Source organism: Callorhinchus milii, unplaced genomic scaffold (assembly GCF_018977255.1).
Source record: "Callorhinchus milii isolate IMCB2004 unplaced genomic scaffold, IMCB_Cmil_1.0 Scaffold4, whole genome shotgun sequence".
NCBI lineage: Eukaryota > Metazoa > Chordata > Chondrichthyes > Chimaeriformes > Callorhinchidae > Callorhinchus > Callorhinchus milii.
In genome coordinates this window covers 50452773-50473953 of record NW_024704745.1, presented here as the reverse complement: position 1 = coordinate 50473953, position 21181 = coordinate 50452773, and the positions used below count along the sequence as shown (strand labels likewise).

The window sequence follows — 21181 nt, the reverse complement described above, 5'->3', positions numbered from 1 at the left end:
AAATGTGGCAAAAGGAAAACAGTTTGTATAAAGATACAATAATTAGAGGAACTCAAATGGAGAGAACACTCTATAGAATGCAGGGGACTGTGGCTCATACTTTAAATTCACTTTCCTTTTACGATCAAGTCACAAGGTCAATCTCAATCCAGAATGAAGAACTCTTTTACTAAGAGTCCCAAATGATGTGAGCTTCTTTCACTCCAGTCCTCAGTGAACAAAAATCCAGCGAATCAAATGTTCCTCCACTCAGTATGAATTGACACAAAAACTATGCCTTTCCTATTTTTGAGGATTTGGACATTTGAAAACTTTGCTCCTTAAAATCTGCACAGTCAGGGTCCATGGAATATTATAATCAACTCATTTGATACCTTTTCAGAATGATATGCATTACTTCCAAAATGCCCATCAAGTACTTGGTATTACCCTTGCACTATAGATGGTCCCAAAGAAACAAATGGCAAACAGATATGAACTGGGACATAATGGTACTTGTGTGCATGTTCAGATCAATATTGTGCTTCCATTCCCACCAAGAAGAAAGAAACAAGAAAAGCCTGAAGGGAAAATTCCAGCTGGTTCTATTTTAAAAAAAGAGCAAATACCTAATCATCTCTCTGTGTAGCAGTATCAAGCTGTAGGGTCAAAGTCAGAATATCTATCCGACAAATGCAGTGTCCAGCATAATTCCATGGTAATACCATATAGTGACTTTCAATCGGGATATTTATTAGTTTCAGAATCTATTTAGGTTTTTTTGTTTTCTTTAAGCTTGGCGATCTGACATCTGCTGATGTTCTGCTGCCATCGTTGTTTGTAGTTGGTTGTAATGCATTGAATTCTTGCCTGCTTTATGTGCATTGCTGATTTCTTCTTGTTTCTGCTATATTGTGCGTTGATAAATTCTCTCCACAGGTTTGGGATAAAACAAAAGGGGATTTATACAAGTAGGAATCCAGTTCTTCATGGTTGAATATCTAAGTTTATAAACGTAAAGCAAAACAGACTTTGAGACTTCCAGTATGCCCAAAGGCAAACGTTCAAAAGCACATCAATATTTTCTTCAGACTAAGTCATGGAAAGTAGCAATGTAGCCACAGACAATAGTAACAAGGATTAAAGTCCCAACAAAATCAACCTTGATTGTAGCAAACAGATAGTGCTGAAATACATGGAGAAATTATCCGCTGGGTAACAACAACAGGTCTCATCGTCTAAGGCAGACCTCAGGAACCTTAGTCGCCAAGTAGATAGTTCATCACTGAATGAACGTAGGCTGTGTGGAATACTGAAGTTGTTAAAAAAATGCCAAAAGGACTTGAGGATTCCCACTCATAACTGGCTTGCTTCAATATTGATCAGATGTGGCTAGAACTTATAACCCACTTTGAGTAAACGTCTCTTGCTAGTCCATCATTCTTGATAGAATTATTCACTTAGTCTCAGTGTTAACAATAATATACTACTTGTGCACATATTATTCAATTCAGAGTCCATGTGTCTTCCAGACAGACAGGATGTTAACTATTCAGTAAACAGGTGTCATCAGCAAAGATAACATGACTTTTATTGAATACGAGGAACAGAGTGGGCCAAGCATGATTCCCTGAGACCTGGCAGAGTATTATGAGAAGAAGCTAAATGTCAATTTATTCTGATCCACTATTAGCATTCACTGAAAAAGTAACATATCCAGTTTACCATCAGAAATGCACTACAAGAGGCCAGTTATTTGAGCAGACTGTCAATGGAAAAGATAATGTTTTAAAAAATCTTTTCCCAGTAACATTAAGAATAAAGCATGCGAAACAGTTTGCCAAATTGGGCCAGACAGATCTTGGTCCACTCTTTCCCATAGGATTGAGTTCATCTAGTACTTTTCTGAAATAGATGAATATGCAAGTGCCTCACCCCTATTTCATGCATCTGGTGAGAAAAGTTTGATGCCTTATTTATACTACTCTTCTCGTGTTGATTCATGATGAAAATGATAATAATAATAATCCTTGCATTTGATATAGGGTCTTATCACGTCGTTGAGACGTTCTCAAAGCGCCTCTCAGAATATACTGTGTAGTTTGTGGGAGAAATGCGGCAGCCAATTGGGCACAGCAGTGTACCAAAACAGTCATGGATTGAGAATGGGAAGATACCATAATATATAATAATATATATAATAATATATAAATAATATAGAAGCTATAATGAAAATGATACTGAATCAATGCTAAAAATGTCAGTGAAATCAGTTTTAAGGTTCATGAGCTACAAGTGAACAACGTTTAAGATCAGCTGCCAAAATCAACGAGAAGGGCTGGTATTGCCAGGAAAGTAATTTGCAGATAGGGCAGTGCAAATCGATTAGGTCTCTGCTCCAGCACTGGGCAAAACAAATTCTTTGACGGGTCCATCGGACCACCCTCAAGCTTTTTAATATTATTATAGGGCTCTTCGCACGGCTGGCTTTTTCATACCATTACAAAAGAAACAAGCATTCAGCAGGGGTTAGTGGACCTCTGTGTTTGCATTAAGTTACACCATGCGCAGAGCTGTCCTCAGCCCTTGGCGATTCTGATTCTGGAGTGCTCTTTTCTTCTAATCGCTTTACTGTTGAAAGCAATTTTAAATCACTTCCAGCAGAATAAATTGTGCATGAGTCACATCCTCAGCTCTCAAATGTTGGTTCCGATGGCTCTCCGCTGCTTTTCAAATTGCTTTTTGTTTATAAAGATAGGTGGAAATTTTTAATTTTTATAGGCTTTATATTGGGTATTTCTAGTCAATTTCTGTTGCTGGTGGGGTGGGGGGTGGAAAGTCACAACTTGTAAAAAATGTCTCAAAGTAAGGTGAAACTGATTTATAGCACACCCAAATCGTATTGTTAAGGCTCCAGATCTGGTCCATTTGAAATATTTTTGAATGTCAACATTTTCACTGATGTATTACCAAAGTATACCACAATTTTATTCATATGTATCAAAGTACAGGAAAAGTATTCATCTTCCACCTGAAGACTTAAATACATTCCTAGTTTGCTGATAAATGTCGGCAATGCTTTGGCAAATGATTCAACAGATAATATTTTTATATGTAACATTGCAACATAAGAAAAATTAGTTTGCATATATATTGTAGCTGATTGGTCATGATATTTTGGCTTTCACAATTATATTGCTGCAAGTTTCTAAAATCATTACTTCTTTAAGAACTGAAAGTTAAATGGATTAACTTTTAAATTGTTGACAATTTCTAGAAAGAAACTGAACATTCCTCATATTGAGCCAAGAACAGAGATGCAAACCAACAATAATTAAGGACAACAGCTGGGATGTTAAATGATTTCTAGATAAGCTTGCTATAAACTGTTTGAGATAATGATGTTACACAATACATGTGGTCTCAAGTTTCCACCTTGTTTTAGCCACAGATTACCCTTTCTCTCCCTTGACGCTCACTACTTGTCCGTTCACAGTCATTGCATGTGAGTGATCAGACAGATGTGAAATCTATCCTACATTTGGAAACCAGTATCAACTGAGTCAGCAACTTAAGTGTCAATATGGGAAATGGAGCTCTAAACATCTAAGATGCTGCATTCACAATTTGCAAACATAGAGATGAAAGACCTATGGGTAATCCTGAATTTATTATTCCTCTATTTTCTTCTGTAAACACTATTTTTTGGTGAGCAAGGTTAGGCTCCACTCACCTACTTTAAGATGAATGAGACCGAAACACGTTCCCCAAGACAACACTTTTCTCCCCCCAAACTTTCTAGGCCCCAAATTATCAAACGACGATGCAGACAAGCCCAGTCTTAGCCTAGTAACCAAGTGTTCAAGCTAGCTCTGTATACCAGTATCTCCACTTCCTCTTTGTGAGGGCGGATCAAACGTCACTATTATTGTTACTATTATTACTTGCAGTCTCCAATGACAGACACTAAGATGGACAAGGAAAGGTATTCAGTTCCACTTTCTGCCACTGCTTCACGGATGAAGTGTCATGTCTTAAGGCCACTGCAATGCATGATTAGTTGGGTAGGGTCAGTACTTCTGTTTGAACTTACAAGTCAACTGAAGACATATGGCAGATGAATGTGACTTGAGCTCAGAGTTTTCACGTGCAAAATGTGCACTCATAAACTGTCTCTTAACTAGCAACATCCCTGTGGAGTGCTTTACCACCTGAGTGAGTCATGACTCACGTTAATCTGAAATCTCTTCAAACACGCAATTTAGCAGTAAAGGCACAACAGATAGGTACAACCATTCTGTAACCCTTTTTGTTTACAAATTTGTTAATGATTTGAATTGCTTTCCTCTTTCCTTTTGTTGTTAGCAACAGTTTAAACAAAATAAATCCAAAAACAAAAGTTGGGACAGATGGAACACATTGTGAAAGTTTCCACAGTAAGGATTTACAGATCAGGTTCCTTGACCCAACCTCCCCGTTGCTAACTTGCTTCAGTCAACAAATATGAGAGAAACCCATCCCTTCCGTTTTTCCCCTCTACTTCCCCTGGCTACTTGAATAGCTTGAATGAGTCGTTATATTGTTCATTTACGATAAGTGTTCCCTGATGAAATAACAACAACAATTTGCATTCATATAGTGCCCTTCATGTGGAATAGAATGTAAAAAAAATATTTTAACTAAGTTCAAGAAAAGGCATCCTTGCAAACGGATGACTAACTTTTAATACAATTTTCCTGTACTGCCTTGGTGACAATTGTATGAGACATGGATGAAAGACTGGCCCTAACAGAACGGGACCTTGACACTGCATTTGCTGACGGAACTCCACGGTACAATAGTCTATGCTATTTGGGGGCAGTCAATGTTCTCATTACTCAGAGCTGCTAAACCCCTTGAAATTCACAGGCTAAATTTATTATTTGGCTGCACAAAATGTTTTGTTGCATTTAGCACAGAATTGACAGCCTAAATTGGATGAAATCACTTTGCATTTCAAAATGCAAATTCTGAAATAGTTGCTCCCTTGCATATTAAATAACGGCATCTACATCTGCTTTTACAGACACATTCATACAAGGTATCATTTTGGTTAAAGTATTTCAATTCTCCCAGCTCATAAAATCCTTGTTAAAACCTATTGTTCAAGAATTCAATCCTAATTAAACACCTTAAATTTCAGTTCCAATATCAAGTATTCCCTTCTTTACATTCCCTGACTAATGTTATAAATGAAGAGATAATGCAAAGACATATTGAGGACAAGGAGAAGCAATATACATTTTTAATTCCATTATATTATATTCAGAATTGCAATATTTGCAACATATCAATTTTAAGGAGATTTATTACATGTCAGAATTTAAAGTGCTTTCCAACATTAATTCGACTCAGGCATTCGCTTTATTGCAATCTGAAAATTTTTATAATGCAACCATTAGAGTTCAATCATATTAGATGATCATACTTAAAGAATATATATTTATATAAAAGGCCATCAAAGCTGTAATGGTGAATGTGATATAATTTTACTGGAGATGTGTACACTGTAGCTAATTGCATGTCTTTTGACTCTATGACATACATAAATATATACATAATAGTGTTTGCAATGGAAACAAAATCTATAAAACCTCTTACAGGATGTTTCAGGACTGGAGTCGAACCAATGAATGTCAAAGAATGTTAACAGTACAGAAACAGACCATTCGGATCATCAAGTTTGCGTTGGATTTTATCCACTCCACTGCTCGTTCCCCATACCCTTTGATATTCTTATTTTTCAAAGATCTCTCTTGATACCCTTTTTCTCAAATTTTAGTGTCTGAAAACAGACCTGAATGTGAGCGCTGGACCTGAAAAGCAATTACATTAATAATAAAAATCTTTATACAGGTCAGTTCATTTTGGAAAACAGCTAGTTGATGGAATGGTTCCATATCACAAGAAACAATATGAATGTGAATAACTGCTTTGTCACTTGAAAGACACAGTCTAGATTTTGACATTTTATCTGCACCATAAAAATATCCATTTAACAAAAGGAGAACGGATTGATGGATTATAAAAATAGCCTGAAAACTGTTGAGTTATTCTCACATCACTGTGTGGTACATTTGAAACTAGTGCACTTTATCCATTACAAAGTATTACCTTTCTGCAGGATGCCACCATCTGTCCATTTATCAAGCAAATGACACAACCTGATAACGAATGGAGACAAAGTGGACACCAACAGATGCTTTGAAGCACAACGGAAGAGGAGCAAACCTCCTTTCTAAATAGACTGCAGTCTGTCATAGAAATCATGGCAAGTTTACAGGACAGAAGGAGATCATTCTACCCATCATGTCTGCCCTGTTGCTAATCAACCAAGTCATCTATTCCAATCCTATTCCTTTACGTTTTCTCCATATTCTTCCACATTATAGTATACAATAGTATTCAACCACTTATTTTTAAATGCTCAGCTTCAACAAACGTATGCGGTAAAGCACTCCTTATTCTAACCTGAGTAAACAAATTCTACCCTGCCGCTTTTTTTCCAGTGCTAATCAATCATTTTGATACCCTCTCAATGGCGACAACATGTTAAGATATGAAGGCTATTGACAGCAATGTAAAACAATCACTCGTACACTAACCTTTCATGGCAACACAACATTTTAAACACAGCTGATTCATAACAGAATATATGTAAATAGTTACAAAAAGTTATTAATTTTGTTTGTAAAAGTTTATGCTTCTGCACCCTATAAAGGTGTGCTACTTTTTGTGATTTGACTTAGTCTATGACCAGATGGAAATGTAATTTGGCCGAATTCCCTTCTTACTGATACCTAGACGGAATGGTCTCCCAGGTTTTAGTGGTAATGTTCATTGGTTTATGGCACTGCAGGTGAGAGATTACTGACCATGTCAAACAACTGACAGTGATATGTGGTCCCACAGAATGTTTGCAATGCATCGTTAATGGGTTATGAGGAAGAAATTCACTTGAAAAAATGCAGTTGGGAACTCTAAGCTCAGTTTTGTTTGAACTATTGTTCAACTCGATGTCCTTCTCCACTTGTATGAGATAGCACAAGTGTATTGTATACCATATTTATTGTGGCAAACACAGTCTGAATCAACAAATACAATCCTGGTAATTTGCCTCATGATTTAAGCTTATGAATTGAAAGCAATGTCTTGGTAACTCAAGGATGTTATAGTGGTATTTTAGGAGCTTCCATAATAAATACACTGAAACTCTGGCTCACACATCCATAAAAGTGCTGCTTTTTGACTTTTTTTGCTGGTAAAACTGCCTCTATTGGCCTTGAACTATGAGAGCAGGAAGCAACAGCAACAAAGCAAGTGTGTGACCTGCCTTCAGGGTATTGGCCTTCAGAATGGTGGTAGTGGTGGTGGTTGCACTGGTGGGTTGGTAGGTGAGTTCACCTCACACATATCCGGGCAATTCATATTCCATGCTTAAAGCATCTCTCTTCATTTAGTCTGCAAATTTGATGACTATTTCTGGAAAAAATTGAACATGTGCACCAGGTCTAGGAGTTATAGGCAAATGCAGCCATTCTCGTATGCTGTGTGTGTTTGGTCAATAGTTGCTTAAACTACAAGGCTGCATTATGACTCAGTGTTTCTGTGCAGGCTCCTTCAAGAGCAATCCCTTCAGTCTCACTCATCTGTCCTTTCCCCAAACCGCTGTATTGGAGTCTTTTTAAGGGGATCTGTCTAGTTCCCCTTTTAAACGCAAATATAGATTCTGCCTCAACTACCGCACCTGACAGCGCATTCCGTATCCTAACTACTCTGTGCATGAAAACATTTCTCCGAACTTCCCCATTTGTTCATTTATTAACTCGTTTACCAGATACAATAATTCAAATAGATAATGTTTAGATTCTGCTGGTCTCTGTGAAAAATGGAACATCAGATGGTAAATTTGATGTAGCACGAGCAACAGTGAAACACTAAGGGAAAAGGGAGTAAGCAACTGAGTGGAATTAGACAAGGTGACTCATGTGGAAAGATATGGAAATAAACCATCATGTGTTAGTCATGCTCTGTTATGTGTGAACCAAAAGAGATGCACTTTGGTTGTAGAAAATAATGCAAGATGAATCATATTGTATGTTATGTTTATATGGATCGGTTATAAAGGATGTTTTTAAATTGTAACCTTGCATGAAAATAACAACAAATATTACTATTGAACAATGTGAGTGCCTATTTAAAAATTGGTTATGGTGCAAAGATACAGAAAATCTCTGAGTAAGCTCCTGATAATTTGTGTTACAAATAAATTTAAAACCTTTAATAATGTCCTCCATGCTTTAAACCACATACTTCATATCAGTCAGGAGGCTATAAACTTCATCCATAGACTTCTGTCTGTCTGTCTGTCTGTCTGTCTGTCTGTCTGTCTGTCTGTCTGTCTGTCTGTCTGTCTGTCTGTCTGTCTGTCTGTTGTGAATATCATTGGAAGATCCAAGATTGGTGAAATGCTTTTTGATGCTTTTCTTTTCTCACCTGGGATAGAATGTCCCACTACAATGAAGTGCATCATGAAACAGCTCAGCTAAACCTGTCTGCTCAGAGAACTTTAAGGACACATGTCAGTTTGACTGATTTCAGCTCAGTTCTTTCAAAATGAGTGTTGAGTACTCTCTGTCTCTCTCTCTCACATCTGCAGAAATACCTCAGGCATCACTAATGTACTAAAGGTAACAATCTCTCGCTAATCTGCAGGAATACCTCAGGCTTCACTAATGTACCAAAGGCAAAACTGAGGATTTCAGATTTTGCATTTCACACCATTTCTATGATTTGAAAAAGAATTTAACCCTTCCAACTCAACAACAATGTGCAGCTGTATTGTGTCTTTCAGGTAGAACAAATGTCTCTAAGCATCACTCTTTTACATGCAGACTTGACAATCCAGGGAGAGTTTTTGCAAGATTTGATAGTGTTTTCATGGTCTGACTGGGGCTATTTTCACTGAATCAGAGCAAGTTAAGAGGTTTTGAAGACTATTAAAGAGGTCTTCAAAATGTTTAAAAAGTTTTGAGAGCTTACATGGTGCAAGTTCATTTCTGCTTGTTGGTAAATTATAAAAAGTCAGCATGAGTTCAAGAATGTCACTGGAAGAGTTAAAGGAGAGGTTTAGAAGAAATGTTTTTATTCAGAGGGATAACTGAATATGGATTACTTTGCCATAAATGACTTTTGAAACTAAGATTATAACAACATTTATAAGGAAATTGGTAAACTGCAGGGAATGGGAGTGAAGCTCACACAGAATAGCCTGGATACTCCATATAATCACCTTCTATGATATAATTGCTACGTTTTACAAGGCCAATTTGATCTCATCTTTCCAGAACACCTATCCCACCATCTTCCTATCCCAGCATCTAACTGTTTCTTTAAGTGAGTCCTGGCCTCACCACCCATCCTGGTAATCTGTTGCGGTTATTAATTGCCCTCTTGGTATTCTATGGAGTGGGTGCATTGTACACTTCTTAAATACCTCCCTCAACACTTGTATCCTCCAACGGTAGTCATTATTTCATTCAAAATACATAAATACATAAATGTATTAAGCATCTTTTAAAATAAGTTACGAATGTACTTCCAATTGATTCCTAATTTAATTTATCCATTTATAATTGGATCTCATAATTAATCATACATTTCTGAATTAACGTACATATGTATTAATTAATACAAATTAAGCAACTAATTTATGACTGAACTAAAAATGTATGAATTAACTTTCTGGTGATTTTTGATTTATTCACTGAAAATGCTTCAATTAATTTATGGATGAATTAAATAAATATGCTGATTAAGGTTTGGATTATTTAGAATTGTTATTGAAAACGTTCCATATAAATAGTATACTGTCCATTCATCTCTGTCTGGGCCATTGGAGTTGATCCTGCAAAGAACAACTTACCAGTGGGAAGGCACCCACAAAAGCACATCTCTCTTGACTTAGGCCCATCATGGAGAGATCTGCAAAACTGCCTTTTAACCAGAACAGAAGTTGAGGCATGTTGGTAAAAGGCTAAAAAGTATTGAATGAAATAAAAATTGTAATAACATTACAAAGGAAATATCATTGAAGTTGTTCAAAATATAATCCAATGACACAGTGGGAGAGTTAATGTACTATAGCGTTTAAATTTGGTGGGTTGAATGACTGTCTACTAACTACTTGTCAGATTTTTGTTCTGATGTACACTGAAGTGGCATTGTTTACTCTTCAACAACAACAAATTACGTTTGTATAGCACCTTTCATGTCGAGAGGACGTCCCAAGACACTGAACAGTCAGGGATTTGGACCTGAGCAGAGGGTTGGGATCAGTGGGGTGGAGGGCTGGGAGGGTAGGGGTAGGAGAGTGGACGAAGGTTCAGTCAAAGAAGAGTATCTTGAAATTTGCCTTGAAGGAGGCAAGGGAGGGAGCAAGACGAAGGGACTACAGGATTTTTTTGGGTCAGCCGGATGTCTGACACTTGTGGAAACCCATCACCAGGCTTAAGAGTATCCAAACCAAGCTGAGATTTCCATGCATCCCACCCACACATGGAACTCCTGGAGATAGATTGTTGGAAAGGAATGCACACTTATTCCCTGGAGGGACAGATCTTGCTTACCTGATTCCGGAAAGTATTAGATGCAGATTGGCAAGAGCCAAGGCTTGGTGACTCCAGAGTGTGCTTTGGGGTACTGCTGGAGTCTAACCAGATAAGACCACATAGCTTGCCATTCATATTGCTATCCGGTAAGCTTTTCAGCTGCTTGTCCAGCTAGGACCATCCTACCTGCTAGGGCTTTGGCTTGCAGTGTTAACAGAAGCTGAGTGGTATGATACCCTGCCCCCAGTGACTGGTTTACCCTTCTAGGTCCTGCTGATGAGCCAGGCTGGCTGTGCTGTCATCAGCAGTGCCCTGGAATACTGCGGACTCGACTGGCTCAGCAACCAGACTACTGAGACTGCCACAGAGGGCTGGCTTGATTCTGACATTTCTTTGCTGGGCATGTCACCTTGAGCCAGTTCAGCTCCAAGGAGATCCAAGGAGGACAGTCATTCGACATCTGACAAGTGCGAGTTTGAGCCCTCAGTAGGTGAATGGTATGTACAAGGAACTCCTTGTGAGCTTCCCGGTGGGCACCGCATCTCAGCATGATATGTGTGAGAGCATTGCCACCATCTTCCTGTCCGAAGCTCAGGCACACATCCCTTCCCATTGAGAGATGGTTCCACCATTTGGAACTGCAGAGTTTAAGTAGCAGCTGCTTACCTCTCTGCAACCCAATCCAGACACTGGATGTACGAACATGTATTCACAAACTTGGACTCCATGTAACACCTTCCAGCAGCTGTCACCCCAAGCCTCAGAGTTTCCTCATCAGCTATCTGGCGGGCATCTGCCTTCAACATGTTCAGCAGACCTTCACACAACAGCTTGTGATGTGCCAGTCACTTTGATGTTCTTGAGGTTCAAGTCCAATGCCGTGTACGAGGGTTACTCAGCACCAGCTGTAATCCAGTTCTTTATGTGAGAAGCCTTGCCAAATAGACGTACCCGCTGTGAAGCCACCTCTGCCTCCAGGGTGCTTAGCAACAGTATAGGCCGGAGCCCTTCCTCCCTGCAGCTGCTTCCCGTGTTTGCCACAAATCCACCTCACTGTTTGATCTTGGACTTTGCAGCTGGGTCAGAGGCAGCCTCTCCTCTACATCCCTATGAGCTCAGATCCATAAAGGAGGAGTGTTTGCATGTGCATTTTGGCAGCTGCCCCGATCCAAGCCAACCCAAAATGCCACCATTTCTACTTCCCACCCTCCGTTGCTCAACCTCTGTCATCTCTCCCATTGTCCTCCTCGCCTTCTCTCTCTCCTGAACTATTCCACTGCCTCCCTCTGCTCCACCCTGGGCATCCTCCACCACGCTAATCACGACACACATCGATGGTTGACAGCCACCCCGACTGCCCCATCGCACACTCTCTCCGCAATATAGTCCCCCACCTCCAGAAGGCAAAACCCCCTTCCTTCATCCATGTCCGCACCCTTCCCACCTCTCTTCCATCCTCAAGTCCGCCAGCAGCACAACATCATCCGCAAACAAAAATGCTTGAATCCTGTCAGAGAGGCCTGGAACAGATACTTCCAAGTCCTTTACTCTCAATGACATCCAACACGTTGTTGATAAACACATCAAACAGGGTGTGTGACCATGAGCAGCCTTGCCTTATCCCCTTTTCCAAAGGGATAGGCTCAGTAAGTCCAGCTGGAGCTGGAATACACATTCTGGGTAAAATCCAGGATTTGGCCTTGTGACTGTGAGATGGAGTTTCAAAGGCTGGGGGCAGAACTTCAACTGGCACACATGCTCAGACTACTGTTATTTTCAAGTGCATTACATTGCTCCTCTTAAAAAAAAGTATCTAATTATCTAAAACCTCAGGTGGAGGATAATAACCAAATGTATAAGGATGTCGTCACTGTATGGGAAGAGTTTTGGAAGATTTTGTTTCAACTATATCTTCTTCAGTAATATTTTCTTCCTAATGTGTAGCTTTCATTTTTATTAAAGCTGTAATGAAAATAATTCTAGTGCAAATATGATCTGCAATATATTAACTCCTCAAGTGCTGTGGGTTCACTCATCCTAATTGCAAATTTAGAGTTAATGATGTACATGTTTCACTTAAGATAAGCTATGATCTTATCCATTTCTCAGATAACAGATTTGCTTGCACACATCAAGTTTACTTGGGCTTATTCAGTCAGCAACAGTACAGCAATATTTGTATCTGAAGTTGCATGCAGCATTCTGAATTATTTTATATGATATGTAGGATGGTGGATTGCTAAAAGTCAGTTTTTTTGTAATTCACTATTGAAAAGAAACTAATACTGTACTTGTGAGATGATCTGTTGCTGGGCATCAAAAAATTATGTGCACATTATCATCATCCAGGGATAGAGCAGCGCAAGAGTTAACAAAATGGTGGATGGGGGGGCAGGAGGGTGGAGAGGGAGGGATAGTGGCAGGGGTTAATTCCAAATAGGGATTCACTCCTAGGGTCTGATGATACAGATGATGAACAACCTACTTTATTCTTGCAGGTTACAATATCAGATGAACCTCTTGATTGAATAACTGTCTTCTGTCCACTTCAATCTATCCATACCCTTATGTAACTTCCCCAAGTAGCACTTGACTACTGTGCATTTGAAAGCATTGAAATTAATTATTAAAATTAAAGCTTGTGCTCAAAATGTGATGTTGTTTTTCAACGGGTGAAAAAGTAAAGATAATTAAACTTGTTTGCTGCTTCAGTTAATGCAACAAAAATATTGATACAGAGTCGACTGTGAGTCGATGAAGCTACTCCTTCTCTATCATCAGGGACAGAGTGACTGATCCTTGGACAAGTATGAGCTGATTAAAGAGAGTCAGCATGGATTTGTAAAGGATGGGTCATGTTTGACTAATCTAGTTTACTTTTTTGAGGAGGTCACTGACATGGTGGATAAGGGTCCTGCTGCATTCACCCACAAAACATACAGTTGCCCCACTTTACAGTATATCCTGTGATGTGCTTTGAGACATGAAAGGCGCTCTACCAAATGTAAGGATTATTATGATTCTGTTTCAATACTTAGCCACATTTCTTGTTGAACAATTAGATCCTGTACCTAATTTTACATTTCCTTGATGTTGCTGATTTGAGCTAGTAATGCAAAAACTACACCAAGATTTACCAGTCTAATGAAATGGGAAATGATGATTACATATTCAAATTAGCTGCATAAAACACATGTTCAACGAGGCTTTATGATTTTACTTGGCTTGAAAGGGTAATTCACTTTTTTTAAAAAACACAAACCCTTTTAATTTTGCAATTTCCTACATTTTCAGTACTTTTCAAAAGAGGCCCAATCTTGTTACCCAGTCAACTGCATTTAAATATTTAATCGCTGTCTCTTTGAATGGATTCACTTTGAAAGGATCATTTAAAAACATATTTAATACTGTTTTGGGCTATTTGCATTTAGAGTCAAACTGCTTTCATTTTCAAATCAGAACCTTAACAAATTCTACCTTTTCAAAATTGGTTGTAACTTGCGTCACAACCAAGGTTGGTTACTCGGTAAAAACTGGAAAACTGGAAATAGCATGAAGTTATACTTGGCTAGATTAGCAATTAGAGTAACATTGTGATGGTGCATCAGAAGGTTATACTGTGGAATGGTAAGGCATATAATTATGGGCACAATTCTCCACACAGTCAGCCTTAATCTCAGGTGTGCCATTCGGGAAAATTCTTTTCAGTCATAAAGAGCTTCTATATAGGAGGAAGAGATAAAGAAAAGGAAAATGATTGTTTAAGATGCCCGTGTCACTCCTGTACACTGCTTGGTGGTCAGTTGTTGAGAGGTCTGAAAGCAGATTATCTGCTTGTCTCTTGTCCAGGGGCTAGTGCAAAGCATCTCACAGTTTATAACACTGATGCCCTTGTAATATAAGAATATAAGAAAGGAGTAGAAGCCTCAAGATCATCCGTTCTAAAGATTAGCATCAATATGCTATCCTACCTGAAGGATTCAATATAAATGCTAGTCAACAACAGCAAATTGCATTTCTACATTGCATAAATATCAATCTAACATAATCTATATTATTCCAGCCTGACCAGTTGCATGATACATTCATGTGTCGTGCAACTGGTCAGGCTGGAACACTAATATGGAAAGTCACATTCCTCAGAGTATTTGATTATCCAGGTCTATACTTATTTAATTACATTCTTAACCATATACTTATCAAGCTCCATAGTAACCATTTTTACAGTCAAGAGCTATCTATCTGCTAATGTTCTTCATTTGGGGGAGAGGGAATTTTGTTTTGACCCACTTCAGGCTTCATAATTTACACTTCAAAGCAATAGTTCTACAATTACAGTGCAAGTTAAATAACTTGCTTACATCTGTGCTGGCCATATCTCTAGTTGTTTTAAAGCACTAGAAAATCTCCCACTATTTAATCTTTTCCTTTCAAGGCTCTTCAAAATGTAGAATATTAAGTGTCAAAATCATCCCCATCACTCTTCTCTGAACTCTACCCAATGTCATTTTTATAGCATAATGTCCCCAACTGCACACATTACAAATGTGCACTATGACATTTGATTTGTCTTGTTAATAACAGCTTCATGTTGATTTGATACATCCCCTTAATGGTCAACAATCAATCACATTCAGATCCTTTTCTACCTCTGGTAATAAACTCCCATTCAATGCAGGTACATTTTAGATTTTTTGTACATTTACGTTTATCCACATTAAAATCAAAATCTATTCTTTAGTTCATTTAATTGGACAGATCACTTTGAGAGATATCAATCTGCCTTGGACTGGCAACCTGGCCACTCAGCTCAATGGTGTCATCAGGATAAAGTCATACTATTATAGGATTATAATGTTATTATATATTTGCTTGTGTTCACAAAAATGAATGCAAAACAGATGCTTGTCAGTTTGCCCCCTACAACAGGGGGTTATCACTTTCGCTTTATTGCCTTGTTACTTTTATTCCAGTGAAATAAATTATCCTTAATGCAAAGGCTCCTGTCCAAATCTAAGTACAGGTAAATTATATTGGATGTCACAATCCCTGTTGAAACATTCTCACCGATTTCTGCAGTACGATATACCTAAATTCTGACTATTATTGGTAAGTGAATGAATGCTGAAAGTCATGATAAATGCTCTTAAATATTTTTTCCACTACAGATGTTCAAAAACTGATCTATAATTCCCTGAGTAACATTTGATTTTTTTTGAATACCAGGATACCATTTGCTATGCTCCAGTCCTCAGTAAAACTCCTGTGTTTACTGCTCTAAATATAGTAACCAGAGCTGCATCTATTTGCTTGCTTATTTCCTTGAGGATTTCAAGGCGTCTTCAAGGTCCTCAGAAGAAGATATTGAAGTCTTTGAGCTTCTTTCCTTACACGTACTTGAATAACCTTAAATACCTGTAAATGTACCAATTTGACTGGAGCTGAAATTTTAATCACTCTTCATTGTTGAAGTCTGGTGTGAAGAATTCATTTAACAAACTGCCGTCCTATTTCCTGATTCCCACTGGAATAACTTATAACCAACATACCCCTTAAAGAACCCATCTGTTTCATAAGCATTTCATCTACCTTATGCATGGATTAATAAAACATCCTCTGCTATCTAAAATCTGGCTTTTAATTGCCCTCTTAATGCTCTTATTTGTTTGTCTCAACTGGCGTTTTATGACTCCTGGAATCCACTACTTTTTCTTTCCTTGTGTTTATGTTTACTTTAAAAACAAATTATTCTAGACCTATTTTGGTTTCCTCGCACACTCCCAGCTATCTCAGTTATTTTGCTGTGTTCAAACTGGCTGCTATATTTGCCTACAAATATAGTCACTACACTTTATAGTGTATCAAATGTATGGATTATGGTTATTTTATCACATATCCTGTTGGATAGTGCCGCCTCCCAAAATCTCCTCTTCTCTGGCTATGAATGGGCGGGGAATGCGAGAAGGGACAAGTAAATAGCGTAAATTTGAAAGGCAAGACACCAATGTCAAAGAAAGCAACAGTCAAATATAAGGTAATACCTGTATGATACCTTGGATAGCATTGCAAAGCTGCAACAAAATCTGGTCTTATTGACTCTCACTAACAATGTACCACTGCCTATTCGAACTCACTCCATGTCTCCAAGGGTATGATCACAATTACATATTTTTTAAAAAAGAGTTTCAAATATACATAGAAAATAGCTTGTAAAAAGCTAGATATTAGCAAAGTAAATTGAACACCATTTCAGAAGCAAGGATTATCAGTTGATGCTTATCAAATGGTTAAATGTATATGGGAAGGAATACGACTACCTATTTCTAAGATAGCCTGATGAATTACAAACACAGGCCTTTGTTATTTTGTAGCCAGTTTACAATAGCTTTTCAGAAATATATTTCAGTTGTAATAGTAATTCTAACAACATGATTTATTGTATGAACAAATCTCAATTTCACTGCCTACAGGGTTTATGTCACACATGGAAAAGCCAAAATGTTATCGTCATATATGTGAGATAACACTTAACAGTTAAGTAGCTCGACCATAATTGAGTCACAGTAAAGTAATTTGCAATTCACAAATTAATTGTAGAGCTTTCTGAGCTAAGATACAAGCATATATAAAAAATATATTAAAACAAAACTATGAAAGGTGCTCTCTATTGTGGTTTTCATGCCGTGCAAGTTGGAGCAAAACTGAAAAGCCATTATATGATGTGTTTACAGTGTGTATTGTCTAAGAGCCAGTTATGCAGCTGACAGTAATATGGATGAAGTACTGTACTACTTGTGATGGAGACCCTTGTCTGTTTTTCCTTATTTAATTTACATGAAACAACTCAATTCTTCTGTGAATCAGTAACAATGTGATCAGTTTTAGGGAACAATTTCTGGAAAGGGTCTTGCTTTATTCTCTTCTCTTTATGTATAAGCTGCTGAAGATCAGACGCAAAGTTACTCTTGGGTCTCTCACGCTGATTTGCATGATGAATGATTAAATAGCTTTTTAATTGCTGTTAAATTATTCCAGCTAAACTGTGATTTCATGCAAATTTTAAGCCATAATGACATGCAGTGAATCATTTACCAAGATTTAGAACCTGGAACAATGCAAGTCGATTAATTCTAATTCTGTGACAGAGGAGAATTATGTGCAGCCAGTTTTTGTGAATGCCGCCTGATTACTTTGTTATAGTTTCTGTAGTTGAGGAGGATTACTGAATTCGGCAAATCCAAGTCATTCAGTGTTAGAGATAGACATAGCTGTTCTCTTTCAATACTGGAGATTACCATTAACAAATAGACATTTTAGCAACTCATACATTCATAAGGTGCTCTGAGACCTTGGCAGAGGTTTATAGTCTCAGGCCAGAGTTGTGGAGATTCAAGTCTACAGATTGATGAGATAAACGCTCCTGATGTAAAGTAGCAGAATGATTCAGGAGATAATGTGACTGACAAAAAAGTACACTGAATTTATTATTTGGTTGTATGTTTAATTAACTTATTCATTAGTGATGCTCCTTGTGAAAGCGCTTGAGAATACAAAATCCTTACGCATCCATCTAGGTGAACATGGGCGATGAGTTAAACTATATGTCAACTCCAATATTACCATCCTCCTACAATGGCTTAAGAGCTACAAGTTAAATCTCAGAAGAGCAGAAGTGTTGAGATACATATTATTAATGATAAGAGAATCATCTTTTTTATGATGCACTATCTCAACACGTAACCCCAAGCCACAGAGACAATTTAACTTGTCTGAATGCTCTGGATCCCGAGGAGCCTCCTCTGCTATACTTGTTCTTGGGTCAATCTGCAGGTTTGTGGGTGGCAGTGATTTATGTGGTTGCAGAAATGTGGAACATCTAGCAGCCCAGTTGCATGTTCCATGGACGTTAAAGATCCCTTGGCACTATTAAAAAAAGGGAGTTTCACCCTGTCGGTGTTCTGGCCAACAATCCCCCAAATACAATTGGTCATTTGTTTGATGGCTGTTTGTGGGACATTGCTGTATGCAAATTGGCTGCTGCATTTGCCCACAAAACAAAGCTAGTTATTACACTTTGTAGTATATTCTGTTAAGTATGTTGAAACATCCTCCTGATGTGAAAGACACTAAATCAAAAGAAATAATTCTTATGAGAGTCTAGGCTACTAAGCAGCTGGTTAATTACCTTCTAAAGCTAGGTTTTTGCTAATCAAAAGCCTTTCCAATAAATATTTGCCCTTACAAGTGGATGGTGGAGGAACAAAGAAGACAAAGTAACCAGTGAGTGTAAAGCTTTTTTAAAAATAGAATACATCAGATTAGTCAACATAGTCTAAAATAGAGAAACTGTGGCAGATAGAATAGGGAAGATGTGAGAATAAAGAGGAAAAGGGATTATGGTGAGAAAATAAGTAAAGTTCTAATTTTCAAACATTTTATTTAAATAATTTGCTTTTAAAATTCAGTTTAGATTCAGATATTTTAGATTGGTTTCCTTATCACAATGTGTGATCTGAGAATTTACAGAAAACATACAACTATGCCAGATCTGCTGGGAGCTGAAAGGGGAGCCCAAAAGAATACGTGGTCATAAATCTATTGGATCTTATGTTGAAATTATTGACACAACGCAACAACATTTGTGTTGAGGTAAAATTACACTAAAGAAAAAAGATGACAATTCATTGGGCAACTATTCCATTCATCTTTTTATATAATTTTGAAGCTGTTAACTAATTTATTAATTTATTTACTAATCTGTCCACATAAAAGCCCTCCAATGGGGTTCTGAAACACACTTAAACTAATGTATTAATATCACGCAATTACATTTTGCAGTAAATCTGCCACTGAAGATAGTTGACTGAGGACAGCAATGGCATTTGATTCATTTTCTTGAGTCAATTTGTCTCAAATGCAAGTTCTAATGATGCTTTAGTATCTGAAAGCCCTAGATTTGGACTTCAGTTCAGCATTTAAAGTAAGTTTACAATGAGACATAGGTTGGCGGTTACTTGACACCGTCCAGTTAATTAACAACTTGAGTAATTGACTAATATGAAAGGACTAATATGAAAGGAACGGAATTGAATGGTCAACTTTAATAAATCATTATTATTCGTAACTGGTGATTTTACAATTCTCTCAAAAGAGCAACACCATAGGCTTTACATACTACAATATATCATCATGCTGGTTCTTTCATATTCATGGTCACTCACTGGCATAGATGATGTCGGAAACAATATGGCAGTAAAATAATATTGACCTATATATATAAATATATAACATTCATTGTAATTCGTAATTTTCACACAATTTCTCTGACTATTTCACATCACCAAACTCTGGAACTCTCTCCCTCACTCCCTCTGCCTTGTCCCCTCCCTCCCCACTTTCAAATCCCACCTACAGACCTTCCTATTTGATCATGCTTACGGTCACCTCTCCCCTTCGTATCCCTGGGTTCATTGTCAGACTCCCCCACTGTCAAGCGCTTGGGTACGCTACCCCAGGTGAAGAGCGCTATATAAATGCAAGTTGTAAATAAATGCAAGTTGTTGTTCACTCATTAACAAGTAGACAATATACCTTTAGAATGGCTACTGTGGCTGCAAGCAGATTGCATGAAGGGGGTTTCATACTTTGGTGTTATGTAATCTCTCTGTGTGGAGAGAGGGTATTCAAGTAACAGCTCCAAATAATTTAGCTTCATTTATCTTCTTTCTAAGAGCATATTTTCAGTGTTTAATTTTTGGGAGATTTTCCACAGAAATGACAAATGTCCACATTGTTTAAAAATAATTGTTTTAATCAAGTGTGCTGGTTGTTGGTTCTGAGCTCAATTTAGATAATTGAAAAATGCACGGATCCTTTAGACATGTACTTATCGAGTTCTGATTGATTGCATTGATTGATACTATTTATAATTAGAATAATAAAGAGCAGTGAGCAATCATTATCTCAAACACCCTCCTTGCTGTGGGATTATTCTGCTTTCTTTCTGATGAGGTCAAAACAAATGATAGGTTGTTTTTTCCCCATTTTTATAACAGGGTTTGAAGCATGTTGCTGGACAAGGACACTCGTTCTGTTCTTCACACCATGAATACCTGAACCTATTGCAATCTACAGTGATCAATGAAGTCTGAATTAGAATGACTTTGCACTGCAGATTAAGGTCATTCTGTAATAAAACCAGGACGCTAAAAAAGTTACCCTGTTGCAATGCAAGATATCAACATAGATAGCTAGGATTTCATTTCCGACTATTACATGTGATACTCAGAACTAAAATAAACAAACACCAAATTAAAAGTTTCTACTGTGATCTATATCTTTACTTCCGACAGCAAGAGTTAATAGGTCTTGGTATACTGTTCTAGAACTCTGCATGCGATACACATCAACCCAACACATAGTTCCTAAAAACCTCTGATCTGAATTTATTGACAAGTGATCATCCCACCCCACCCATAATGCAACAAACTATTCAGCTATAACTGATGCAACTAGATGTTCCCAATGACTTATGATACAGTGAATTGGAGCTA

The 21181-nt window shown here is 37.7% G+C and overlaps 1 protein-coding gene across 1 annotated transcript in view; it reads right to left on the bottom strand.

Annotated features, from left to right (window-relative positions):
- Positions 1 to 21181, bottom strand: part of epha6 (eph receptor A6) — a 309294-nt gene that overhangs the window by 122321 nt on the left and 165792 nt on the right. The gene's annotated exons all lie outside the window — the stretch shown is intronic.